This window comes from Miscanthus floridulus, chromosome 12 (genome assembly GCF_019320115.1).
Source record: "Miscanthus floridulus cultivar M001 chromosome 12, ASM1932011v1, whole genome shotgun sequence".
Classification (NCBI taxonomy): Eukaryota; Viridiplantae; Streptophyta; class Magnoliopsida; order Poales; family Poaceae; genus Miscanthus; species Miscanthus floridulus.
Window position 1 is genome coordinate 75,376,811 of NC_089591.1, and position 23,992 is coordinate 75,400,802.

Here is a 23,992-nt window from a genome sequence, read left to right on the forward strand (position 1 = left end):
GATTGCAAGTTTTTTCACTCTCTCTTCATCACATCAAATCTTTGGATACATGCATGGAGTATTAAATATAGATAAAAAATAACTAATTACACAGTTTGATTGTAAATTACGAGACGAATCTTTTGAGCCTAATTAGACCATGATTGGACAATAATTGTCAAATATAAACGAAAGTGCTACAGTGCCAAATACTGATTCCTAAGCTCAATTTAAACAAGACGTGGCAACAGCAATGACATGACTTCTGTACCTTCCAGCCCTGACCTCCATGCTCCTTTGCCTCACAACATCCGCCGCCGGCACTGCATCTGACACGCTCAACAACGGTGGCAACGTCACCGATGGTGCAACGCTGGTCTCATCCGGCGGCACCTTCACCCTGGGCTTTTTCTCCCCGGCCGGCGTGCCAGCCAAGAGATACCTTGGCATTTGGTTCACCGCGTCCCCGGATGGCGTCTGTTGGGTGGCCAACCGCGACACCCCCCTCAACAACACCTCGGGCGTACTGGTGGTCGGCAGCACCGGGAGCCTTCGCCTTCTCGATGGCTCTGGCCACGCCGCGTGGTCTTCCAACACGACGACGAGTAGTTCCGCTCCAGCCGTGGTGCAGTTGCTTGACTCCGGCAACCTTGTCGTGCGCGAGCAGAGCAGCGGTGACGTGCTCTGGCAGTCGTTCGATCACCCATCGAACACCTTGCTCGCCGGCATGAGAATCGGCAAGGACCTGAAGACTGGCGCGGAGTGGTCCCTCACGTCGTGGCGTGCATCGAACGACCCGACGACCGGGGAGTGCAGGCGTGTGATGGACACCATGGGGCTCCCGGACATCGTCTCGTGGCAAGGAAACGCCAAGAAGCACCGAACGGGCCCTTGGAACGGCCTATGGTTCAGCGGCGTCCCGGAGATGGCGAGGGTGTCGAACTCGGATCCGTACTCCAACCAGGTCGTCGTCCGCCCCCACGAGATCGCATACATCTTCAACACCTCGGCCTACGCGCCCTTCTCCCGCCTCGTGTTGAATGAGGTCGGCGTGCTGCAGCTACTGGCGTGGGATCCGACCAACCTGGTGTGGGACGTCTTCTCGCAGTCGCCGAAGGACATCTGTGACGACTACGCCAAGTGCGGCGCTTTCGGCCTGTGCAACGTGAACTCGGCGCCCACGCTGTTCTGCAGCTGCGTCGTGGGGTTCAGCCCCGTGAACCCCTCGCAGTGGTCCTTGAGACAATACGGAGGCGGATGCCGGAGGAACGTGCCGCTGGAATGCCACGGCAACGGGACGACGACGGACGGGTTTATGGTGGTGCGGGCAGTGAAGCTCCCTGACACGGACAACGCGACGGTGGACATGGGCGCGACGGTTGAGCAGTGCAGGGCGAGGTGCCTCGCCAACTGCTCCTGCATCGCCTACGCCGCCGCCGACATCCGAGGAGACGGTGATGGCAGTGGCTGCGTCATGTGGACGAATTACATTGTTGACATCCGGTACGTAGACAAGGGGCAGGATCGTCTCTACCTGAGGTTGGCCAAGTCTGAATTTGATATAGGTAAGCACCAATTTCGTTTGTATTAAAGAGAAATCCTATATTTTTTTCTAGGTAAATATTCTTGCATAAGAAGAATCATCCAGCCTCCTAAAAGTTTCTGGCTCTGCTACTTCCTATCAGCTGTAAACCTGTTTCATCATCTGTTCAACAAATTTCTGCAGTTAAAAGGAAGAGGAGGGTTGTGGTAAAGATCGTGCTTCCAGTCACAGCATCTCTGCTAGCAGCCATGGCTGCAGGCATGTACCTTGTTTGGATATGCAAGCTTAGAGGTAAACACACTTTGCTACAAGAAAGTCTAGTCTTTAGTTTTTTGGGCGTTTTCTTTTTTCAACAGTTCTTAGAACATGGGTTTGCAAGTCTTAAGTTAGTCCCCCTGGTGGTCTCCGTTTTCAGTGCTTTCTTTCCTTTTTGTAGTTTTATATGCTTCTCCGGGGGACGGCGTGTCGCTTTGTAAATAACCTTGTCCTTTTTATTCTACTAATAAAATCTCGGCAAAGCTTTTGTTGACCCTTCCAAAAAAAAATCATAGTGCATATATTAGATAATCTCCCTGAGATTAATTGACTAGTGGAGGTCTCTGTTAGAGTAAACTAGGTGAATTCCCCGCGCATTGATGCGGGGATTTGTTGGATAATTATAGAGATAAATTATATAAATTAGAATGATAATGAAAGATACATATAGCACTATTTAGAAACTCACACAGCGAGTTATTAATAGTTGATCACTGGCGGTGGCAGATAGTAGTTTAGTAGTAGTTCTGGATAATGATTCCATGAGAACCTTCAGATTCCATTGCAAAGGATGTGAAAGTGCATAGTTATTTTGAAAAATAGTTTAGCTCATCATCCGTATGAGAACAGTTAGCGGCTGACCATATATGGGCCTGTTTGACCGGGCTCCCGTGGGCTCCGGCTCCTGCACTGTAGCGTCATGTCGGCCGCCCACGAGCCGATAGGTGCCAACGGGAGCCGGAGCCGCGGGAGTCAGAAAAACGAGCTTCTCCTTCTCCGGTGGTGTAGGAAAGGAGGAGAGAGAAAAACAGCTCCGGTGAACAGTGTAGCGTCCTGTCGGACGCCCACGAGCCGATAGGTGAACAGTGCGGGAGCCGGAGCCGCCGGAGCCCAGCCAAACGGGGCCATAGATCATGACTTGAAGTTCGAAACCTGGAACAAATCAAAGATTCAATTAAACTCTGTTGGGGATAAAAAATTATAAGATATATTATCATGGAAGAAACCTAGAAAAAGTAATACTAAACAATTATTTGTTCTGATAGGCTTAAAAACAATGAGGATCTCGTTGTCCAATGAAAAGCGAAAGTGGACAATGAATTACGACCTCAACAACTGACGGCAGCAATGGTCGACGGAATAGCAGCCATGGGCCATGGCTGGTCAATCGTGCGGATTGATCTGCAGCGTCTTCTCGTCGCCTCTCTTTCTCAAGTTCTGACGACATGCTGAGCGTGCACTCTGCGTTCCCGTCCTGCCTCCAACTCGCGACGCGGCATGCTCGTCCGCCATGCTCGCACCTTGTGAACCCCAGTAGCCCCGGCGCCGCCCGCCCGCCCGCATTGCACGCTCGGTCTCTCGCGGGAGGTGGGAGAGACCCGTCTATCGCTATGCCTCGAGCCACTAAGCCTGGCCGACCGGTGCCGGGTGGGGCAGGGCACTGACTTGGCATCTCCCAACCCCGCTGCCCACCTGCCGTCTCCGCACAGCGCTGGTTCATGCATTGGATCGCTGGATGAGCACACGGAAGCAAACACCTTGCCGGCTTGCTTGTGTATTATATACCTTGGAAAAGCCAAAGTGACGGGACTTTTCAGATCCAGCAGTGGAGCCAGTTTTGCTGCTGGTCACCCCCTAGTTATAAACACCATTGAAACACTACGGTGAAGGAATAAGCAGCGGGCAGTCTCCAATCGGCAGCGTGTAGAAAGTACTAAATTGCTGATGCTTAGTGGATGAAAACTAAATGGCTGATGCTTAGTGGAAGAAAACACAAACCTTGCATGCATGCTTAGTGGCCAGGGTGGAGGATGATGGATGGCTAGTGGGGTGTGGATGACGTGGCTTAAGGAGATGCTAGAGAAATAAGTTAGTGGGGTTTTGCTTTATAAGAGTTATATAGATAGGAATAGTACACATTATGTACCCACGTGAGGTGTTAGTCCTATGTACCCTATATAATCAGCACATAAGGCTCAATGCAATACATCCAATATTCCAGCAATTATATTCTCCTTCATGGTATCATTCGCCTAGGTTTCGATCCTAACCCTAGTCACCCCCGCTTCCGCACCGCGCGCCCCTGGGGAGAGGTCGATCTCCACTGGGGGCAGCGCCCCCGTTTAGGCGCCCGATCCTATTGATCTGGCTGCCATCGTCGTTGTCGCGCAGCAGATCGGGATCTCCCCTACGTCATCGTCGAGCCACCGCCACCTTGTCCCCAGGCTCGTCGTTGGCTGTCGCCGTCACCACCTTCCTGATCTTCATCGCATGGAGGCAGATGGATCTCGCCCCGTCCCGTGCCGCCAAGGTGGTGGCCAGGCCCAGCCACACGCCCCGACCCTGCGCTGTCATGGAGGCAGCCAGATCTGGCGTGTCGCTGCTGTCGGGCGGATCTGCCCATCTCCACCACGTCAATCCGCGTCGGCGCCTTTAACCCTGTGCGTTCGCAACCCGTCGTGTGCCTTGCGCCGCCCGATCGGGTGGCACCGCCGCCGTCGTGTCGTCTCGCTGGGTACACCCGATCCCCTGTTGTTGTATCTTTTTGGTTTGCCCAATCACTGATCGGGATTGAGTCGCCCACCGCCCGTCGACCTCACGTGTACTACTCCGGCATTGGCATCAACTGGGCCATTGGCTGCTCTAGCACGCCATCAGCTGCTCCAGCATGCCATTAGCTGGGCCTATCGGCTAGGCCATCGGCTGTGCATCAGCTGTCCTAGCACGGCTGCACGGCCTATTGGCTCGTCATCGACACCATCGCCGAGTACTACGCGCATCTTCTCCAAGCAACAGGGCTGCTGTTATGTCGCCACATCGAGCCGCAGCATCGCCGCCCGTGTGTCCGCTTTGCCGTTGCATCTACATCACCATCACCTGTGCATCGACGACTATGTTGCGCCATCTGTCTGTACAAGGTCTTCGTCCAGCTGATTGGGTCTTCGTTATCGAGCTGCCGCTACCCGCTCCATCACTGAGCCATCCTCGCCGGTTGCACTACTCACGTCGTCGCTGAGCCCTGCTCGTCGACGCATCACTACCACACTGCTTCTTCTTCTTCCAGCACAAACCACGTTGTTAGCATCACTGTGGTTGGGGCCCTCTCCCTTCTAAGCCCGTTATTGGCAACATTGATGCGTGCTTTCGTCCCCGACGCGTTCACTGCTTCTTCTTCGTCCAGCACAACCACGTCGTTAGCGTCACTGTGGTTGAGGCCATCTCCCTTGTACGCCCGGTATTGGCAACACCGATGCGTGCTTTCGTCCCTGACGCGTTGCTGGGTCTGGCAAACCCAGCCTACGCCTCGGCGCTCAGGCAGCTTGACTGCATCGACTTCGGCATCGACCGTCCCGTTCCCACTCTGTCTGCCTCGATTGCGTCGTCGCCCTTCTTCTACGTCCACGACAGCCCTAACTGCGTCGACTTTGGCATCGCCTCCTCCCAATACGACTGCCTCAATGCGTCTCCGTCATCACCATGGCGTGTGCCTGTAGCTCCATCAACACGGCAACCCAACCACGGCTACTGTGCCCTCACGCTCGGCTACCTCGACATCGGCACAAAGGGCTACCGCCTTGCATGAGGAGTCATCAGCTTCTTCTTCAGCCGCAGCATACGCGACGCATCGACTGTTATGACTGCGGGGGGGGGGGGGGGGTGTTAACTTTATCATATTCTTCTCCAGTCTCACCGTTTGCAGCGCTCCCGCTGTGACTGTGAGGGATGTTAGAGTAAATAGGAATAGTACCCCATTGTGCACCCACGTGAGGTGTTAGTCCTATGTACCCTATATAATCAGCCCATAATGCCCAATGCAATACATCCAGTATTCCACCAATTATATTCTCCTTCACTCTCCCCTAGTCCACTTTTTTTATTGGAGTGCATATGTTAACAGACCACGCTAATACGACTTTCTTGCAAGGCCCATGTCGAAACAATGGTAGTGGGGAGAAAGTAATGCTAGAGAGCACGTCAAATGAACTTGGCGACGAAGAAGATCTCGAACTTCCATTTCTTAGCTTTAGAGAAATTGTCTCTGCAACAAACAACTTTTCTGATGGTAACATGCTTGGACGAGGAGGCTTTGGGAATGTTTATAAGGTAACTATAATGAAATTCCTATACAACACAAGTGTTGTTCGAAATTTTTTATGTTTCCTGACTGATGAAATCATGCAGGGTATGTTGCCTGATAACAAAGTAGTTGCAATCAAAAGACTTAGTAAGGGCTCTAGACAAGGGGCAGAGGAATTCAGAAATGAAGTTGTTCTAATTGCCAAACTGCAACACAGAAACCTTGTCAGACTTCTTGGTTGCTGCATTCATGGAGACGAGAGGCTGCTGATTTACGAGTATTTACCAAACAAAAGCTTGGATTGCTTCATTTTTGGTAGTTAATCTCATATTTTCCAAAAATAAATAAATGTTTGCTATCATTACCATGTAAAATTTGTCTGCTTAATTATATAGTACTACTGTACATATAGATCCTGCAAGTAAAAGAGCCCTCGATTGGCCAACAAGATTCAAGATAATCAAAGGAATTTCTAGAGGACTTCTTTATCTCCAACAGGATTCAAGGTTGACTATAATTCACAGAGATATCAAAACAAGCAACATACTGTTGGATGCAGATATGAGCCCAAAGATATCAGATTTCGGTATGGCAAGAATCTTTGGTGGAGACCAACAAGAAGCAAATACTAATCGAGTTGTTGGGACATAGTGAGTAATCCATGCATCATGCTTGATATGTTTTTTATTTTGTTTTTTCCACTCTTTCAATTTGTTTATACTTAGTGCTAACTTTTTATGTAGTGGTTACATGTCTCCTGAATATGCAATGGATGGCGCCTTTTCAGTCAAGTCAGATACATATAGCTTCGGTGTCATACTCTTGGAGATTATAAGTGGTTTAAAGATCACTTCAACTCAGTTCACCAGCTTCCCTAGCTTATTAGCTCATGTAAGTGTTGTGCTATTCTTGAAATGTCCACAATTCAATAAAAACGTGCTGATATCCTATGAACTTGGTTGAATTGGTTCAGGCATGGAGCTTATGGAAAGATGGTAAAGCAATTGATCTCGTAGACTCATCAATTGTTGGGACTTGCTCACCAGTTGAAGCTTTGCGATGTATCCACATAGGACTCTTGTGTGTGCAAGACAATCCAAATAGTAGGCCACTTATGTCATCGGTTGTGTTCATGTTGGAGAACGAAACCACATTACGTTCAGTCCCAAAGCAGCCCATGTACTTCTCCCAATGGTATTTAGAAGCCCAAGGAACAGGAGAAAATACAAATAGCTCCATGAACGACGCGAGTGTGTCAGTGTTGGAGGGACGGTGAATATTGGTAAGTGGTTAAGTTACATTTGTATATTTATTAGTATATTGGGACAATAGTTTACAGTACAACTGATACGAATAGTATGTCATATTTTTAGAACAGTCATTACATGATTATTAGGACACCCTGCTCCATATTGCATGGAAATGGAACTGCACTTATTTCAACAAAGCTAAGGCTAGCTTTGGTGGCATAATATATTGCACAAGACGACGTACACCTTGTGAAACTATTATCTGTTCTGAGAATACGTTGAGCATGTACATGCTGCAATATGTTTTCGTCTGTTCTGCCACCGGGTCTTGTTTGCCGTGCGAACTTGCATTGTTCTGAATGTCCGGTGACTGATGTACAGGCTGCCATGGTGAACGCACGAGCGTTTTGTACCCGGCGCGGTGACACTGTCACACTGATTTTGTTTGTCTGACCGTGAGGTTGATTGGTCGAGTGATCGAGTCGAAGGCTCGAAACCATGAAACTTCATTGTCCAGTGACGCCTTGGCACCGTGCCGCCGTCGACGGAACGGGTTGGCTAGCTGTTGGCGCCATGGCCGCCGGGCGCGATCTGCTTCCGACGTTGTCGGCCTCTCTGTCTGGGCCTTCTCTGTCTCTCTCTTCTCTCTGTATATATGATTTCCTCTGGGCAGCTGGGCTAGGCCGAAAACACTCGGAGGTCCGAACACCGAAGCCCAGCTAAGTGGCAGTCTGGCAGAGTCGACCCGCAGTCTAGAAAGGAAGAGGAGCAAGTCCAACAAACACGATTTTTTTTTCTTTCTCGAGCATGCAAAAAACAAAAAAAAAATCACATCATCATTTTGTATTAAGGTACGAGTACAGTCTTACTAGCTACAGTAGATTGCAACAATGCGCTTTGGCAGAGACCAATCGCCCTAGGAAGTTTAGCTGATCATCGTCCTTACAACACGGTAACTTCCTAGGAAAAAGAACTCCCGGCTCAAGAAGGCTACTAATTACTCAGAAAACAAGCAGCCGAACTTGCTGCCGCCGCCGTGCCGCGTGCACCTTCTGCTCAGCTCAGTGCTTGATCGAGCGTGCAGAGGGGAAGTGTCGTGAATGTTAGATCACAGCAGTGCCTCTTAAACCGTAGATTGGGATAAGCATCTTAGAATTCCTCTAGATCGTCCTAGCGCAGCTGCGCCGTAGCCTCGTAGACGTCGGTGTCGAAGGAGCTCGGCGCAGTGGAGAGGAGGCGAGGTTCAGTGGCCCGGTAGTGACACTGCAGGGGCGATGCAGAGGTGACAGCAGAGTCGGTGGAGCTTTTCGTCGCTGGCAGCACTCACTTTAGATCGGATTAGGTTTCTCTGTGGGTGGTTACAGCGGCTCCGGTCAACCTCGTCGTCCGAGCCCTGGTCTCCACACCTCTCTTTATAGCTGTGCGACAGGAGCCCACCAACCATATTAGGGTTGGGCGTCCCCGATCAGGGCGTAGATCCAAGGGCCCTGGTGGAGATCAACTAACATTCTCCCCCTTAATCTCAATACCATCTTTTAATTTTATATCATTTACTTTTGTTCATTCCATTACAGATTAGCGCATAGAGCATGTTTCATCGTCACGGTCAATTGCCGATAGATTTAACAGCTACAACACACCACTCTGTTCTGAAATAGATACTTAACTTTGAGCCTTCTTTTGTCCAGGAATTTTAGGCTTTCCCTTAAACACATGCTAGCTACATGTTCTCTGAACACGTTGGGTGGTAAGCCTTTTGTAAGTGAATCCACGAGCATCTTTTCGATACTTATATGCTCAAGACTTATGACATGATCCCGGACTTTATCTTTCACAACAATATATTTTATGTCAATGTGTTTGGCAGCACCACTTGACTTATTGTTGTGAGCATACTGTACTGCCGGATTATTATCGCAGTATAACTTAAGTGGTTTATAGATGTCGTCAACCACCTTCAAAACCCGGGTATGAACTTTTTTAGCTAGTTCACCTGCCCCGTTGCCTAATAACACGCTACAAACCATCATATATTGTGGACGATGTAGTGATGGTTTGCTTTGAGCTTTTTCATGAAATAGCTCCCCTTACGAGAGTAAATACATATCCAGACGTGGATTTTTTATCATCTCCTGCATAATCAGAATCTGAATATCCCACTATATGGAGTGAATCAGATCTTCTATACGTCATCATGAGGCCTTTCGTTCCTTGCAAATAACGCAAGACTTTCTTTACCATTTTCTAGTGTTCTATTCCAGGATTGTTCTGGATCTGCCAAGTAATTCGGTAACAAATGCCAAGTCAGGGCACGTACATACTTAAGCATATTGCAAGCTTTCGACAGCTGAAGCATATGGAACCGTTTTCATTCAATCGATCTCATACTGGTTCCTGGGGCATTAAAATCCCCAAATCTGTCGCCCTTGACTATAGGAGCAGGTGAGGGACTACATTTGTGTAAACTGAATTTCTTTAATATTCTTTCTATGTATGCCTTTTGTGACAGTCCTAATACCCCTTTACTTCTATCTCGGTGAATCTCGATCTCTAGAACGAACGAAGCTTCACCAAGATCTTTCATATCAAATTTTGAGGACAAAAACTTCTTTGTCTCCAGTAGTAGACTGACATCACTACTACCAAGTAAGATATCATCCACATACAGGATAAGGAAGTCAAACTTCCCATTCTTAAACTTTGTATAGACACAATTGTCCTCTACATTCTCTTTAAACCCAAAATTCCTTATTGTCTAATCAAACTTTAAATATCACTGTCTTGAAGCTTGTTTTAATCCATAAATGAATTTCTTTAGGCGGCATCACATTCGTTCTTTTCCCTTCATGATAAAACCTTTCGATTGTGCTATGTAAATATTTTTCTCCAAGTCTTCGTTGAGAAATATCGTCTTTACATCTATCTGATGTAATTCTAAATCGTAATGTGCCACTAATGCCATTATGATACTGAAGGAATCCTTACATGAGACTGGAGAAAATGTCTTATTGTAATCAATCCCTTCTCTTTGAGTAAAGCCTTTTACCACAAGTCATCTCTCTATATTCCCTTGAGAGTCAAGTTTTGTTTTATAGATTCATTTTCAGCCTACTGTTTTGGCTCCTTTAGGAATTATTTCCAAGTCTTAAACTTTATTGGCATTTATAGATTTTATTTCATCTTTCATGGCCTCAAGCCACTTTGATGAATGATCACTTCTCATGGTTTCTTCAAATGAGGTGGGATCATCCTCCATTTTAAATTCCTCAGTGTTGTATACTTCATAGTCAGCAGGAATAGCTGATTTTCTAACTCTTTGAGACCTTCTAGGGGCGTCCACATTTGGCACATCTTCTGTTTAAGGCTGTTGTTGCTCCCCCTCATGTGTGGCAATAGGTTCTATAGGATCCTGAAGAATAGGTTCCTCGTCGTCATTCAATGTTGTCATAGGCGGAATAACAATAGGTGCTGGCACCACAGTATCTTACACTGTCGGTGCAGCGACAGCAGGTAGTGAGAAAAATGGCTCATGAATCATCAGAGTGGGCGCATACACTCGCTTCTCTTCAAGGTCAATTTCTTGAGCTACCATGCTCCCCCTCATCATTTCATCCTCTAGAAAGACATCGTGTCTCATTTCCATAATCTTTGTATGTCTGTCTGGAGTAGAAACAAAAACCTTTTTATTTTTCTAGGTAGCCAATGAAATGGCAACTTACTGTTTTGGGATCTTGTTTTTCAATGTTTAGGTTAAATACTTTAGCCTCAGCAGAACTCCCCCACACACGTCGGACCTGACTATCTTAATCTTTAAATTGCGTTGGTTTTCAACTTTTGCCTTAAATATCTACATTTATCCAATGCTTCTGTTCTTTCTTTGATTGGATAAATATAAACATAACGGAAGTGATCATCTGTGAATGTTATGAACAAATCATTACCATCCACACTTCTTATAGGAAATTGACCACAGATGTCTGTGTGAATAATCTGTAAAATTCCTGCGCTTTGTTTGTCATTTTCTTAATTTTCTTTACATATTTTTCTTTTATGTATTCTCTGTATTGTTCTAAATCTGAGAGCTCTAATGGAGTAAGAATATTATTCTTAACTGATCTTTCTATTCTCCTCTTTGAAAATATGGCCTAAACGCTAGTGCCATAATTTCGACGACGCATCGTGAGCTCCCTTATGCCACCACTTCTAGAGTAACTCTCTGTCACCAGCTGCTTTATCAGCTGGGTAGCATATGTCTTTGAAGAGCCAATGAACTGACTCTTTATTCTATCGAGGTACTCAATGATCGTATCACACTCTGGGATTGAGCCCACAATTGTAGACTCAATCATGTTCTTTATCACAGTCAAATATTTTTTATTGACAGTGACCCACTTCCTACATTTTTTGGGATTCAAAATCCCACTCTTTAGTTGCCTAAGCGGCGTCAGCCTCGTTTGTCTCCCTCACCGGGGCCACAGGATTAGTGAGACACGGTGAGGTGACTACCCAGTCCTCCTCAACCAAGATGAAGGCTAGGTCAGTCTTTTTCTCAACATAAAAAATAACAACAATTGCATGCCTTGATTTCAACGTTGGTCAAAATCAAAACATATAACTATTCTTATATATTAAATGTACATCACCGTTGGGTAGAAATAGAAATAATGCATAAATCATTAACTTTTATGATATTGTTATTAACAACGTTGGTCAGAAAATAACAACATCATAATCATATCAAAATCTCTTTTTCTCCAATTATACAACTGTTTTATACACTAACTCTACATCACCGTTGGGCAGAAATAGAATTAATGCATAAAATCATTAAAATTACGATATTGTTATTAACAACGTTGGTCAGAAAATAACAACATTATAATCATGTCAAAGTCTCTTTTTCTCCAATTAAATATCACTTTGGTTCAAAATAACTGGAGAATAAACAATTTCTTTAGCAGCGGAAAAACTCTCTTTTTCTCCAATTAAATATCACGTTGGTTCAAAATAACTGGAGAATAAATAATTTCTTTAGTAGCGAAAAACGTATACTCAATTTATTGAATTTTACCCACAGGAAAAATACCCTTTTTCTATTTTTCTTTTGAGCCAATTTGTATTTTTCAATTTTCTAGGAAAAAGAAAAAGAAAAATGCGGGCTCATTCTGCCTCTCTTGGCCCAAAACCGGCAAAAGGCCGGCTCGGCCCATTGCCTCCGCGCGCGCGAGCTGTCACCCAGGCCGCAACGTGGGCCTGGGCCGGTAAAGCGCCGCGGCGCGCTCGCCCGCCTGGGGCGCGACGCGGCCCGTGCATCCGACGCTGTTGGATTCAATCGAACGGTCGAGCGGCGAGATCGGGCGAACAAAACCGCTCGGCGCCGGCCTCCTCCCGAACCCTAACCCTCATTCGCGCCTCTCCTTCTCTCTCTCACTCTCTCAGCCGCATCGAGTGCACCGAGTGAGCGAAGCAGTGGAGCGGGCAGCCATGGCGCCGTCGCCGGCCCACTCACCGGCATGCGCGCTCCCCAGCGGGTGAGCGCGCCGCCGTCGAGCGGCCTAGCCGCGGTGCCCCCTTGGCCGAGCCCGGCGAGCAGCTCCTCAGCTCGGCCCTTTCTTCTCCTCGCGCGCCGGCGAGGCAGCAACACTGCTCAGCGGCGAGGTAAGCCAAAATGGCTCTTCCTCTTCTCCCTTTCCCCTTCTTTCTTCTGGGATTAACCCGATTTGGGGATGGGGTCAAAATTAGGGTTAGAGTTTTGGGATGGGCACTGTTTTTCTTCCCCAGAGGAACTCTATTGATTTTAGGGTTCGGCATCACGTGCCGAGCCCTCCTTGTCTTCTTTCTTTCACCCAATTAGGGTTAGGGTTACACCGAACCCTCTGTTCTTTTTAGATCCAAAGGGATCTAATTCGATTCTTTTCTTTTTTTAGTCTGTTTCTTCTTGGTTCTTTGTCGATTGGGGATTAGGGTTGCGTACTGTTCTTCTTCCCCGAGCTGTTTGCGCGGGTTAGGGTTCGACTCACTAGAGTCACTATTCTTCTTTCCCAGCGAGTTCTTCTTGGGCTTGAGCTCGGATTCGGGTTCTTCTTGAAGCCGAGTCCTTCTTCTTCTTACTCCTTTCCTCATATCCGAACTGGGTGAGTTCTTTTCTTGCCGTGCGCCGGTGAGGATGGCGGTGCGGCACCTTTCCCCGTGTGGTCGTGGTGGTGACCGGGAGTTCAGTGACGTCCACCACCCCCCGGTCTCTTTTCTGTTTTCTTTTACCCGGTTAGGGTTAGGGTTTAACTCCGAAACGGATCGAACCCTTGTTGATTTCTTTTCAATGCTTTACTACATACTAGATCTATACACTGGTAACCTTGGCTCTGATACCATTGTTAGATCACAGCAGTGCCTCTTAAACCGTAGATCAGGGTAAGCATCTTACTTAGAGTTCCTCTAGATCGCCCTGGCGCAGTTGCGCCGCAGCCTCGTGGACGCCGGTGTCGAAGGAGCTCGGCGCGGTGGAGAGGAGGCGAGGTCCAATGGCCCGGTAGTGACACTGCAGGGGCGATGCAGAGGTGACGGCGGAGTCGGTGGAGCTTTCCGTCGCTAGCAGCACTCACTTTAGATCGGATTATGTTTCTCTGTGGGTGGTTACAGCGGCTCCGGTCAACCTCGTTGTCCGAGCCCTGGTCCCCACACCTCTCTTTATAGTGCTGTGCGACAGGGGTCCATCAACCATATTAGGGTTAGGCGGCCCCGATCAGAGCGCAGATCCAAGGGCCTGTTGGTGGAGATCAACTAACAGCGAAAACATCTGGTGTTCCGGTCATTCCAAGGTTCCAAAGCTCCCACGAAACCAGCACGAACAAGGTGTGGAAACCGCGTGCGTGGCTGCGTTCCAGTCCAGAGGTCCCGCGGCCGCTAGCTGCATGCCACCAGTAGTCAAGGATTCACCTTACCTTCGTCCCGTTGACGGGTGGCATTGTCTTCCCGTGGACCGACCGATCGCACGTTCCACCAGATCATCTGACATTCTGACTATAGCGAACGAGCATGCAGAATACAATGATGGCCTTCTTTGCTTAATTGTGTCGTCAGGGCCTCATGCACAGGGGAGGGGACAGTGCCTCTGCTTGTGATGTGTCCACTGGCCATTGGATTGGCATGCATGCAATCAGAGCTCAAAGAGAAGAGGAGGACGACAACGGGGAGCTACACGTGCACGTTCGCTTCAGGCCTTTCTCCTAGCGTCATACAGATCGAAACGTACTCCCTCGGCAGAAAGCACATTGAAGGTTGGAAGATGGAGCATTAACAACTTGGAAAGCGACGGGCCAAAACATGGACGACCTGGTCCAAAGCAATGGAGACCTGTTGGACTTGGACGGCGTCACAGGGTCAGAGGGAGATAACGATGTATCGCCAGCTATATCCGCCACCATCGCTGGATGGACGCCGTAATTTAATTACCTTGGACCACGGCGACAGGGAGTGTCGGGCAAGACCGCAAGAGTATATGCTGTGTTCACAAGCAAGCTCACAGCACCTACTACATATATACAGCTGATTGCTAGGCCTACTCGGCACCAGACCAGACGACTTGCATGTCGGTCACGGCCGGGAGCCCGGCCGGCGGCGCTGGATGCATGGTAAGGTATGCCAAGAACTGAGGGAGCCAGCACTGCGGATCCGGCGGAGGAATGGAAAGGTGCGTGGCGTGCGTCAGCGCGTGCCTTGTTTGAGAGCTTCCGATCCGCTGAAACATGCAAGTCCTCTCGCCCCGGTTCTGTTCGGCTGATACATAAGCCACCGACTCAAGCTGTTTTACTAAGCTGATAAACCGACTGATAAGCGTTTCCGATCGAGACGGGATCACTGTAATGCGTCTAACACGCGCGCGCGCGCACCGCGGTACACAAGGGACTAGACCGTCACGTCGTCACCCGGCCCATGTACCATCACATCATGCATGACAACTTGCGATTAATAGCTAGCGGAGGCGCGGGGAGCGCACAGGTGAGATTCGGGCCTTGTTTAGATTCTAAGTTTTTTCACTCTCTCTTTATCACATCAAATCTTTGGACATATGCATAAGTATTAAATGTGGATAAAAAAATAACTAATTACACAGTTTGATTGTAAATTACGAGACGAATCTTTTAAGCCTAGTTAGACCATAATTGGACAATAATTGTCAAATACAAACGAAAGTACTACGATACCAAATGCTGATTCCTAACCCTCATCTAAACAAGGCCTCGATTAATGCTCAGCGTCGGCGGGGCCCAGTCAGCGTCAAGCCCTTGTTCAGCCATGGCGGCTGGGTGCTGGCTGGCCACGGCAACAGGTGATTGTCAACCGATGCAGTCTTTCGTCTCCTCCTGCTTCTCTAGTAGTACAGCAAGTACGCAACGCAGGTTTGTTTGTATGGATCCCTCTGCTATGCACCCAAGAACAATGTGTAACCTTTCTCTTCTCCACTACTGCATTGGCAAGATTTTATTTCAGCGCAGGATCGATGCTCTGTGGCTTTGTCTCCGAATATCGATCCAGGTGGAGGTGGCGTCGGTGCTATTAACAGAGACAGTAGCAGTGCATCAACTCAGTTGTAAACTCCAGTGTCGAGCTCATCGTTTTCCTATATACGATGCCTTCACAAGTTTCTTCATATTTACTTTTACATGGAAAATAGACCCTATAGGCCATTAAGTTGGATTTTGATGCTTGATAAACAACGTGACTATTTAGATTAGTGTTGTTTGCTACTACCTCCATTCTCTTTTATAAGGCGCCGCTGGACATGACACAGTCTCTTAAACTATATTTTGACCATTTATTTATGATATGTTATATTATCTATATTTATAATTTATGATATTTGGATAGTACATTTAATCACCAATCTAACCATATCAAAGTTTATAGTATAATAATTAAAATTGTTAGCTGAATTATTAGTCAAAGATTTTGAAGTTTGACTCTTGATATTTGTGTGCGCCTTATAAAAGAGAATTGAGGTATATATAAGGTATAGTTCAAATGGATATAAAGTGAACTTAGACTGAGGCAACATGATGATCCGGATGATCAACACCTTAAACAATACATTAGAAGACTCATGGAAGGCCTACAAGTGATACTAAAAGCCCAAGAACGTCTGGTGGGACTGGGCTAGGCGTAGGGTGCACCGAAGTAGCAGGAAGGGCTTTGATTCGCTACTCATGCTAACCTGCTGGGTGCTTTGGAAGGAACGCAACGCACGGACGTTCACGAATGAAGCCAAGGACGCTCGAGAGCTGTGTTTGGAGATCCGACAGGAGGCCGACTTGTGGTTGAGGGCCGGGTATTCGACCCTGTCGTCGCTCACTTCGTTCATGTAATTGGTCACTTGTGTGCTCGCTGCCGGCTAACGCTGGTTTTTCTTTTGCTGCTCGGTTTTATGTTTGTGTTACTCGACGGGGCAACCTTTGGTTACCTTACGTCGACGTTGCAGTTGTTTGTTTGGATGTTCTCTACTTCCTCTTAATGAAATACGTGCTGTCGGTGTTTTGGAACCGGGGGTCCCTCAACCAACGAGTGAATTTGTACTGCGTGTCCCTAATCCCGGATGGTGATGCAAAGAGACACAAGGTTTATACTGGTTCGGGCAGTCGAGGCCCTACGTCCAGTCTGAGAGATTGATCTTGTATTCCTTGCACCGGAGTGCTCGTGGTAGGGGGTTACAAGCTGAGTGAGAGAGGGAGCTAGCCCCAGGTCTCGGCGAGGGTGGTGCGAACTGCTTGGGACGTTGCTCCCAAGCAGCGTGGAAATGCGTGATTCTATCGGTGTGTTTGTCCTTCTGCCCCCCCAGAAATGGCCCTGGCTACCTCCTTTTATAGTTACAAGGAGGAAGCGAGAGGTACATGAGAAGGCTACTATTTGCTGACGTATTCCGCTCCCTGAAGCAGTATGGCGTCGTGGGAGTTCCAGTCGATGTCTAGTCGGTATGGTCTTCAAGGCTGACGACATGCTGCGTTCTTGTACTTTTGTTGACTTGGTGAAATGCCGAGGCCTGGTGGCTGCTGTAGTAGGCTGTGTCGAGACCTATCGCGCTGAGGCCGAGACCCACTGTGCTGAGGCCTGCTGTGCCGAGGCCTTTAGCGGGTGGCAATGTGAGGTCTGGGCGGCCATCGCCGATAGTTGATTTGGGCGGAACAGTGCCGAACATGCGTCTACAGGATACGGTGCCCTGTATCGTTAGTAAGGGATGGTAAAAAGGCGATTTGACCGTTGTCCTGTCGCGGCATACTGCCGATCGTGACCTTCGTAGTGAGGGCAGCTGGGTGCATTAATTGGATGCGATAGCCTGCCAGAGTGACTTTTGAGGTGGAGGTGACGAGATTGCGGGACGAGTCCAGCCTCGGGCGAGGCGGAGCATGGCCAGTTCGCCCGAGGCCCTACCGGGAGTCTCGGGCGAGGCGGAATCCGAGGCTCATCGGGGGTCTCGAGCGGGGCGGAGCGGTCGGTTCGCTGGCCCCGAGGTCACAGGAACCCGGTTCTGACTCCCCACGTCGTGTCCGTCCTTGGTGCAGGAGTTTAGGCAGCACAGTAGCCGGTAACCCTTGCACAGTCCCGTCGTGGATGGCAGGGTGCTGACGTGACGGACGTCTGGTCTGCCACGTCGCTGCACTGCGCCGTCGTGTGATTTGTCGGAGTGGTTGAGCGCCTCGATGGGACGTGCGGAAGTGACATGCTGGTCGTACTCGGTCTTGTGCGTCGTGGGGCTCCAGTACGGCTTGAGGCAGGACATGGCGGGCGACGTGCGGGTTGCCGTGTAATGACGTCGTAGGCGGCAGCGGCTATGCCGAGGCCGAGCCATCGCGGGGGGCTCGGTGGTCATGGACCCTCAGGCTGCCGAGCCCGTGAAGCAAACTGTCGAGGTCCTTGGGGGGAGTTATTGGCCTTGGGTACTGATTCCGAGGCTACAGTAGCCCAGATGTGGCTCCCCACGCTGCATCGTCCTCGGTGCAGGAGTTGGCAGCATAGTGAGGCATGGGCGTCACGGTGGTTAGTACAGTGGCGGGTAACCCCTGCCCAGTCCTGCCTCCTGTCCCATCGGCCATTCTGCTGTACTGTGCCGGGCGTGCGGCTGTTGTCAGGGGCAGCAGTTGGCTGAGTTGTCGTGACACGACGTTTTGCCAGAGGGACGGGAGAAGGAAGAGGTGGCGGAGTGCTGCCGAGTCCGCCTTGCGCGAGACAGAGGGTCGGTGGCCCGGCCGAGGCCTTTGACGGGGAATCGGCCGAGGCCCGTGGTGAGGGGCCTCGGGCGAAGCGGAGGGTCGGCCGAGGCTCGCGGCGATGGGGCCTCGGGCGAGTCGGACAATTGGCCGAGGCCGGCAGCGTTTAGCTGGTTTCGATCTTTACGAAGTCTAAGCAGTCGTTTTTTGGATCTTGTTTAGGGTACCCCTTCTCGCGGTATCTGACACGTGCTACCATGCACGTTCGAGAAAAATAAAATAGAAGAAGTCAAATGAACGAATGAAGCCGGTTGCACACTTTCTATGTGCACCAGATTGAGCCAAAGGGGAGGCCGGACTATGCGCGTGCACTGTCCGAGGGGCTACGGCAACAGTAGCACCGGATTATGCAAGGAAAAGAGATGCACCAGATGTTAAGGTGCAGGCCAGTGAAGGAAATAGTGTCCGCCAACTCATCGGATTAGTCTACTGACCGCACCGGATTGCTCACCAAAGCATTCTACTAGAGAGGGTTGCAACGAGGTTGAAATGAAGATCAACGCACCGGATTAGTCCCGTGACCTACCGAATCAAGCACTGAATCATTCAACCTCCAACGGTCAGCAACCACTAGTTTGGCCAACGGCTAGTCAAAGTGGACGCGCTGGATTGCTCTGGTGTCACCACCGGACCTGTCCGGTGAGCGCAAAAGCAGGAATCTACCCTCTCCCAACTGCTAGTTTTGGATTAGGGGTCATATATATGGCAATGTATCAGGTGCAAGCCAACCAACTTATGTAAATTTGGAAAACTATCAATCAGGACCACTAGATGCTGATCCAATAGATGGGGTGAGGGGGCTTAAGCGCAAAAAAAATGCCAGTGGGTGGGGGGCTTAAGCGTAAACAAATTCCACCTCTCATCACATCCATTGGATCAGCATCTAGTGGTCCTGATCGGTAGTTTTCAAGTTTACATAGGTTGATTGGTTTATACCTGATACGTTGCCCATATATATTCCCCTTGGCTAGCCGTTTCGTGTGTGTAGAGCTCAAGGAAGTAAAGTGTGAGTTGAGACTCATCTGTAGTTGCACTAGCCACTACAAAGTGCTTAATAGAAAATTAGATTATTAGTATAGGTACTTTGCAAAGTGCTTAAGGTAGTTAGACATCGTATTTGTGCTTGCTCTAGGTTTAGGTCTAACGTTTAGTGATGTTTGCATACCTCTTACCATTAGATGCTTGCACGCACCATTATTGTACTCGGAGATGTTTGTAGTCTTGCGAGATCACACCAACTACGTTTGTGGTGTGACTGTCATCGATGTATTAGAGGGAACGAGGCCCGCAACATTTTATCCGGAAGCTTAATAGTGAAGACGACGGAGAGCCGTCTAGAAGAGGCTATCTTCGAGACACAAATCCATTTTAGCGGTCGTTCACCAGGACGCTCTTGAGCGAACGATGACGGCCCACCCTCATTTCTCCACTCCCTTTCCCTATTGCTGACATCACCTAAAAAAAGCAAAATATTTATTTCAAGTTGTTATAACTTTTGAATGGTGTATCTATTTTTAATTCCGTCTGCAGCACCTACAGACGGAATTAAAAATAGATGCACCATTCAGAAGTTATAGCATTTTAAAATAAATATATTCCCTTTTTTATGACATCAGCACTGACGTGACAGCTTGAGAGTGCGCGCAAGGAGTACCGCGCGCTGCTGCTATCCAAATGAACTAACAGGTGGGATTTTTTCTTTTCCAGAAAAAAGAAATTAATGATATCAGAAAATTATTCGCTCATCACGTTTCGGGTGAGCGTTCGCTCGTTAGTGCGACCGTCTCCGAGACCCACAGGCAACCGGCAGCAGGCAACATCCTAGATGTGGTATTACGTATATTAGATTAATCGTAGAATGTGTTTTTATAATAAATTAGAGTTACACATATTTATATTATTTTCTATAAAGTTAAACTTGAAAATGTTTAAATCATTACAAAGTGACGTGAATTTACTTTTGGATGAAGACGTGTGGAGGGAGTAGATATGACGTGACTGGTCTAGTATGCGTTAATTGCGCAAATGCGATGGTGTAACAGTTCCATTTTTCGTATAATATCTAGCAGCCTCCCCAAGCTGATTTCGTGTGCAAGGACAAAGATACATCGCACATGGCGGTTCTCAACCTCGTCGCCCTGATTTTTGCGACGCTACTACTGCTTCTCAGAAGAAGCTCCGGCGCCGGCATTTCGTCGGACACGCTGAACAGCGGGGGCAACATCACCGATGGAGAGACGCTGCTCTCCGCCGGTGGCTCATTCACCCTGGGTTTCTTCTCCCCGTCGACCACGGTGCCAACCAAGAGGTACCTCGGGATCTGGTTTACGGCGTCTGGTACGGACGCCGTCTTGTGGGTGGCCAACCGCGACACCCCGCTAAACAGCTCCTCCGGCGTCCTGGTGATGAGTAGCCGGGTGGGCCTTCGCCTTCTCGACGGCTCTGGCCAGACCGCCTGGTCCTCGAACACGACCGGCGCCTCTGCCTCTTCGGTGGCACAGCTGCTCGAGTCCGGCAACCTCGTCGTGCGCAAGCAGAGCAGCAGCGCCAGCGCCGCCTTCCAGTGGCAGTCGTTCGACCACCCGTCGAACACCTTGCTCGCCGGCATGAGGTTCGGCAAGAACCTGAAGACCGGCCTGGAGTGGTCCCTCACGTCGTGGCGGGCGAAGGACGACCCTGCGACGGGGGCCTACCGTCGGGTCATGGACACAAGGGGCCTGCCGGACATCGTCACATGGCAAGGCAGCGCCAAGAAGTACCGCGCCGGCCCGTGGAACGGTCGCTGGTTCAGCGGCGTGCCGGAGATGGATTCACAGTACAAGTTGTTTTACGTCCAGATGGTGGACGGCCCCGACGAGGTCACCTACGTCCTCAACACCACGGCCGGCACGCCCTTCACCCGCATCGTGCTGGACGAGGTTGGCAAGGTGCAGGTCCTGTTGTGGATCCAGTCCAGACGGGTGTGGAAGGAGTTCCCATGGTTGCCTCGCGACGCCTGCGATGACTACGCGTCGTGCGGCGCGTTCGGCCTGTGCAACGTCGACGCCGCGTCGGCGCCGTCCTGCAGCTGCGCCGTGGGGTTCAGCCCCTTGAACGCGTCGGAGTCGTTCAGGAAGGCAGCCTCCGGCGGGTGCCAGAGGGACGTGCCGCTGGAGTGCGACCGCAACGGGACGGTGACGACGGACCGGTTCACGCCTGTGCACGGCGTGAAGCTCCCTGACACGGACAACGCGACGGTGGACAAGGGCGCGACGCTGGAGCAGTGCAGGGCGAGGTGCCTCGCCAACTGCTCTTGCGTGGCCTACGCCGCCGCTGACATCCGAGGCGGAGGCGGTGGCCATGGCTGCGTCATGTGGAAGGATAACATCGTTGATGTCAGGTACATAGAAAATGGGCAGGATATCTATCTGAGGTTGGCCAAGTCTGAATCAGGTAAGGAAAAACTGAAGCAGTAACCTACTATCTCAGTCAAGATTCTGAGGCAAAATCCATCATCTTATCAGCTACGATTAATACTTCCTGTAATACATTTCTGCCGCTACAGGGAAGAGGGGGCATGTGGCAAAAATCTTGGTTCCGGTGATGGCGTCTGTGCTTGTACTCACGGCCGCTGGCCTGTACCTTGTTTGGATATGCAAGCTTAGAGGTACAATCAGACTATCAGAGAGAGCAACTTCACCACGAAGAGCAATTCAGGCACAATATTTCTGCACTAGTGTAAGGTTTATTAATAACAATTGGAATTGTTTTTCCTGTCAGCCAAACGTCGGAACAAGGATAATTTGAGGAAAGCGATCCTAGGATACTCGACTGCGCCATACGAACTCGGTGATGAAAATGTAGAGCTTCCATTTGTCAGCTTTGAAGACATTGCAGCTGCAACAAACAATTTTTCTGAGGACAATATGCTCGGGCAAGGTGGCTTTGGGAAGGTTTATAAGGTTAGGAAAGAAATACATCTTTTAAATAAACTGTAGAAATGTGAGAATTATGGCACTGCTTGTTCAATTTAATAATGGTGAAACAATTCAGGGTACGCTGGGACAGAACATAGAAGTTGCAGTCAAAAGGCTCGGTCAAAGTTCAGGACAAGGTGTAGAGGAATTCAGAAATGAAGTTGTTCTGATTGCAAAATTGCAGCACAGGAACCTGGTTAGGCTTCTTGGATGCTGCATCGATGGAGATGAGAAGTTGCTGATTATGAATACTTACCAAACAGAAGCTTGGATTCCATTATTTTTGGTATGTATGAACTTATATTTTCGAGTATTTTTTTAGAAAAAACATTCTTTTCGCAAAAAGAAAAAAGAAAAGAGAAACATGTGACATGGTTACCTTTGGAACTGCTTAATTTAGATGCTGCAAGTAAGTATCTCCTTGATTGGCCAACACGTTTCAAGATAATCAAAGGAGTATCTAGAGGGCTTCTTTATCTCCACCAGGATTCAAGGTTGACTATAATTCACAGAGATCTTAAAACAAGCAACATACTGTTGGACGCGGATATGAGCCCGAAGATATCAGATTTTGGTATGGCAAGAATCTTTGGTGGAAACCAGCATGAGGCAAATACTAATCGTGTTGTGGGACATAGTGAGTAATCATAGACTTGGCTTTCAAAGTGAATTCTTTTTCCCTATATACTTACTCAGATCGTTTATTTCTTTTGAGCAGTGGTTACATGTCTCCTGAATATGCAATGGATGGCGCGTTTTCTGTCAAGTCAGATACATATAGTTTCGGAGTCATAGTCTTGGAGATTTTAAGTGGCTTGAAGATCAGTTTAAACTCACTGCAAGGGCTTCCCTAACCTACTGGCTTATGTAAGTGCGCGCTTATGCTTAATTTTTTTGTCACAATTCAAACAAAGCTTTCTAATTTCTTTAAGATTTGATCCCATTGGTTCATCAGGCATGGAGCTTATGGATAAACGACAGAGCGAAAGATCTTGTGGACTCATCCCTGGCTAAGAGTTGTTCCTACAGTGAAGCTTTACGGTGTATCCAGATAGGGCTATTGTGTGTGCAAGACAATCCTGACAGTAGACCACTTATATCGTCGGTGGTGACCATGCTTGAGAATGAAACCACACCAGTTCCGGTATAGGCGTGGCAGCCAGCAATGCGGCAGCGAGGTGGGGCAGCAGCACGGGCTCACAGCGTCCAAGCCACAGCCAGGCTGAGGATGGCCTCGGCCGGCCAACACGCGGCAGCACGCGGGCGCACAGGCGGCCAAACATGGCGACGTCGTGCTCCCGAGTGTGGTGACCGCGCCCACTCGGCCAACCAGCCCGAGATGATGTTCGTGCATGGATTTTAAAGCGTTTGCCAAAACTAAATCGATTTGATTGAGGCTCGACCACCTAAACCATGCTAAAGAGGGTACATCAAATTACCATATGGAACAAAAACATAGCACTGACATTTAGCTAAATTTTTCAAAATTAATTCACCAACATAGCCTTGTCACATTGTTTTCAAACTTAAGGATTTTTCTGTCTTGAGTTGGATTTGATTTCAAGTTCTATTTCTAAGCTATTAGAAATACTAGCTAGCAATATTATTTTCCTAAGACAAAAGTTGCATTGTCATCTACAAAGTTTGTACTTCAAACTTTATTTAAATGTCAC

General features: G+C 48.7%; 2 pseudogenes; both read left to right on the forward strand.

Moving 5' to 3' along the window:
- The first annotated feature begins 232 nt into the window (after positions 1-232).
- Positions 233-7,400, forward strand: LOC136497628 (G-type lectin S-receptor-like serine/threonine-protein kinase At4g27290; annotated as a pseudogene).
- Positions 7,401-20,388: 12,988 nt separating this feature from the next.
- LOC136497629 (receptor-like serine/threonine-protein kinase SD1-8) lies at positions 20,389-23,469 on the forward strand (annotated as a pseudogene).
- The last annotated feature ends 523 nt before the right edge of the window (positions 23,470-23,992 follow it).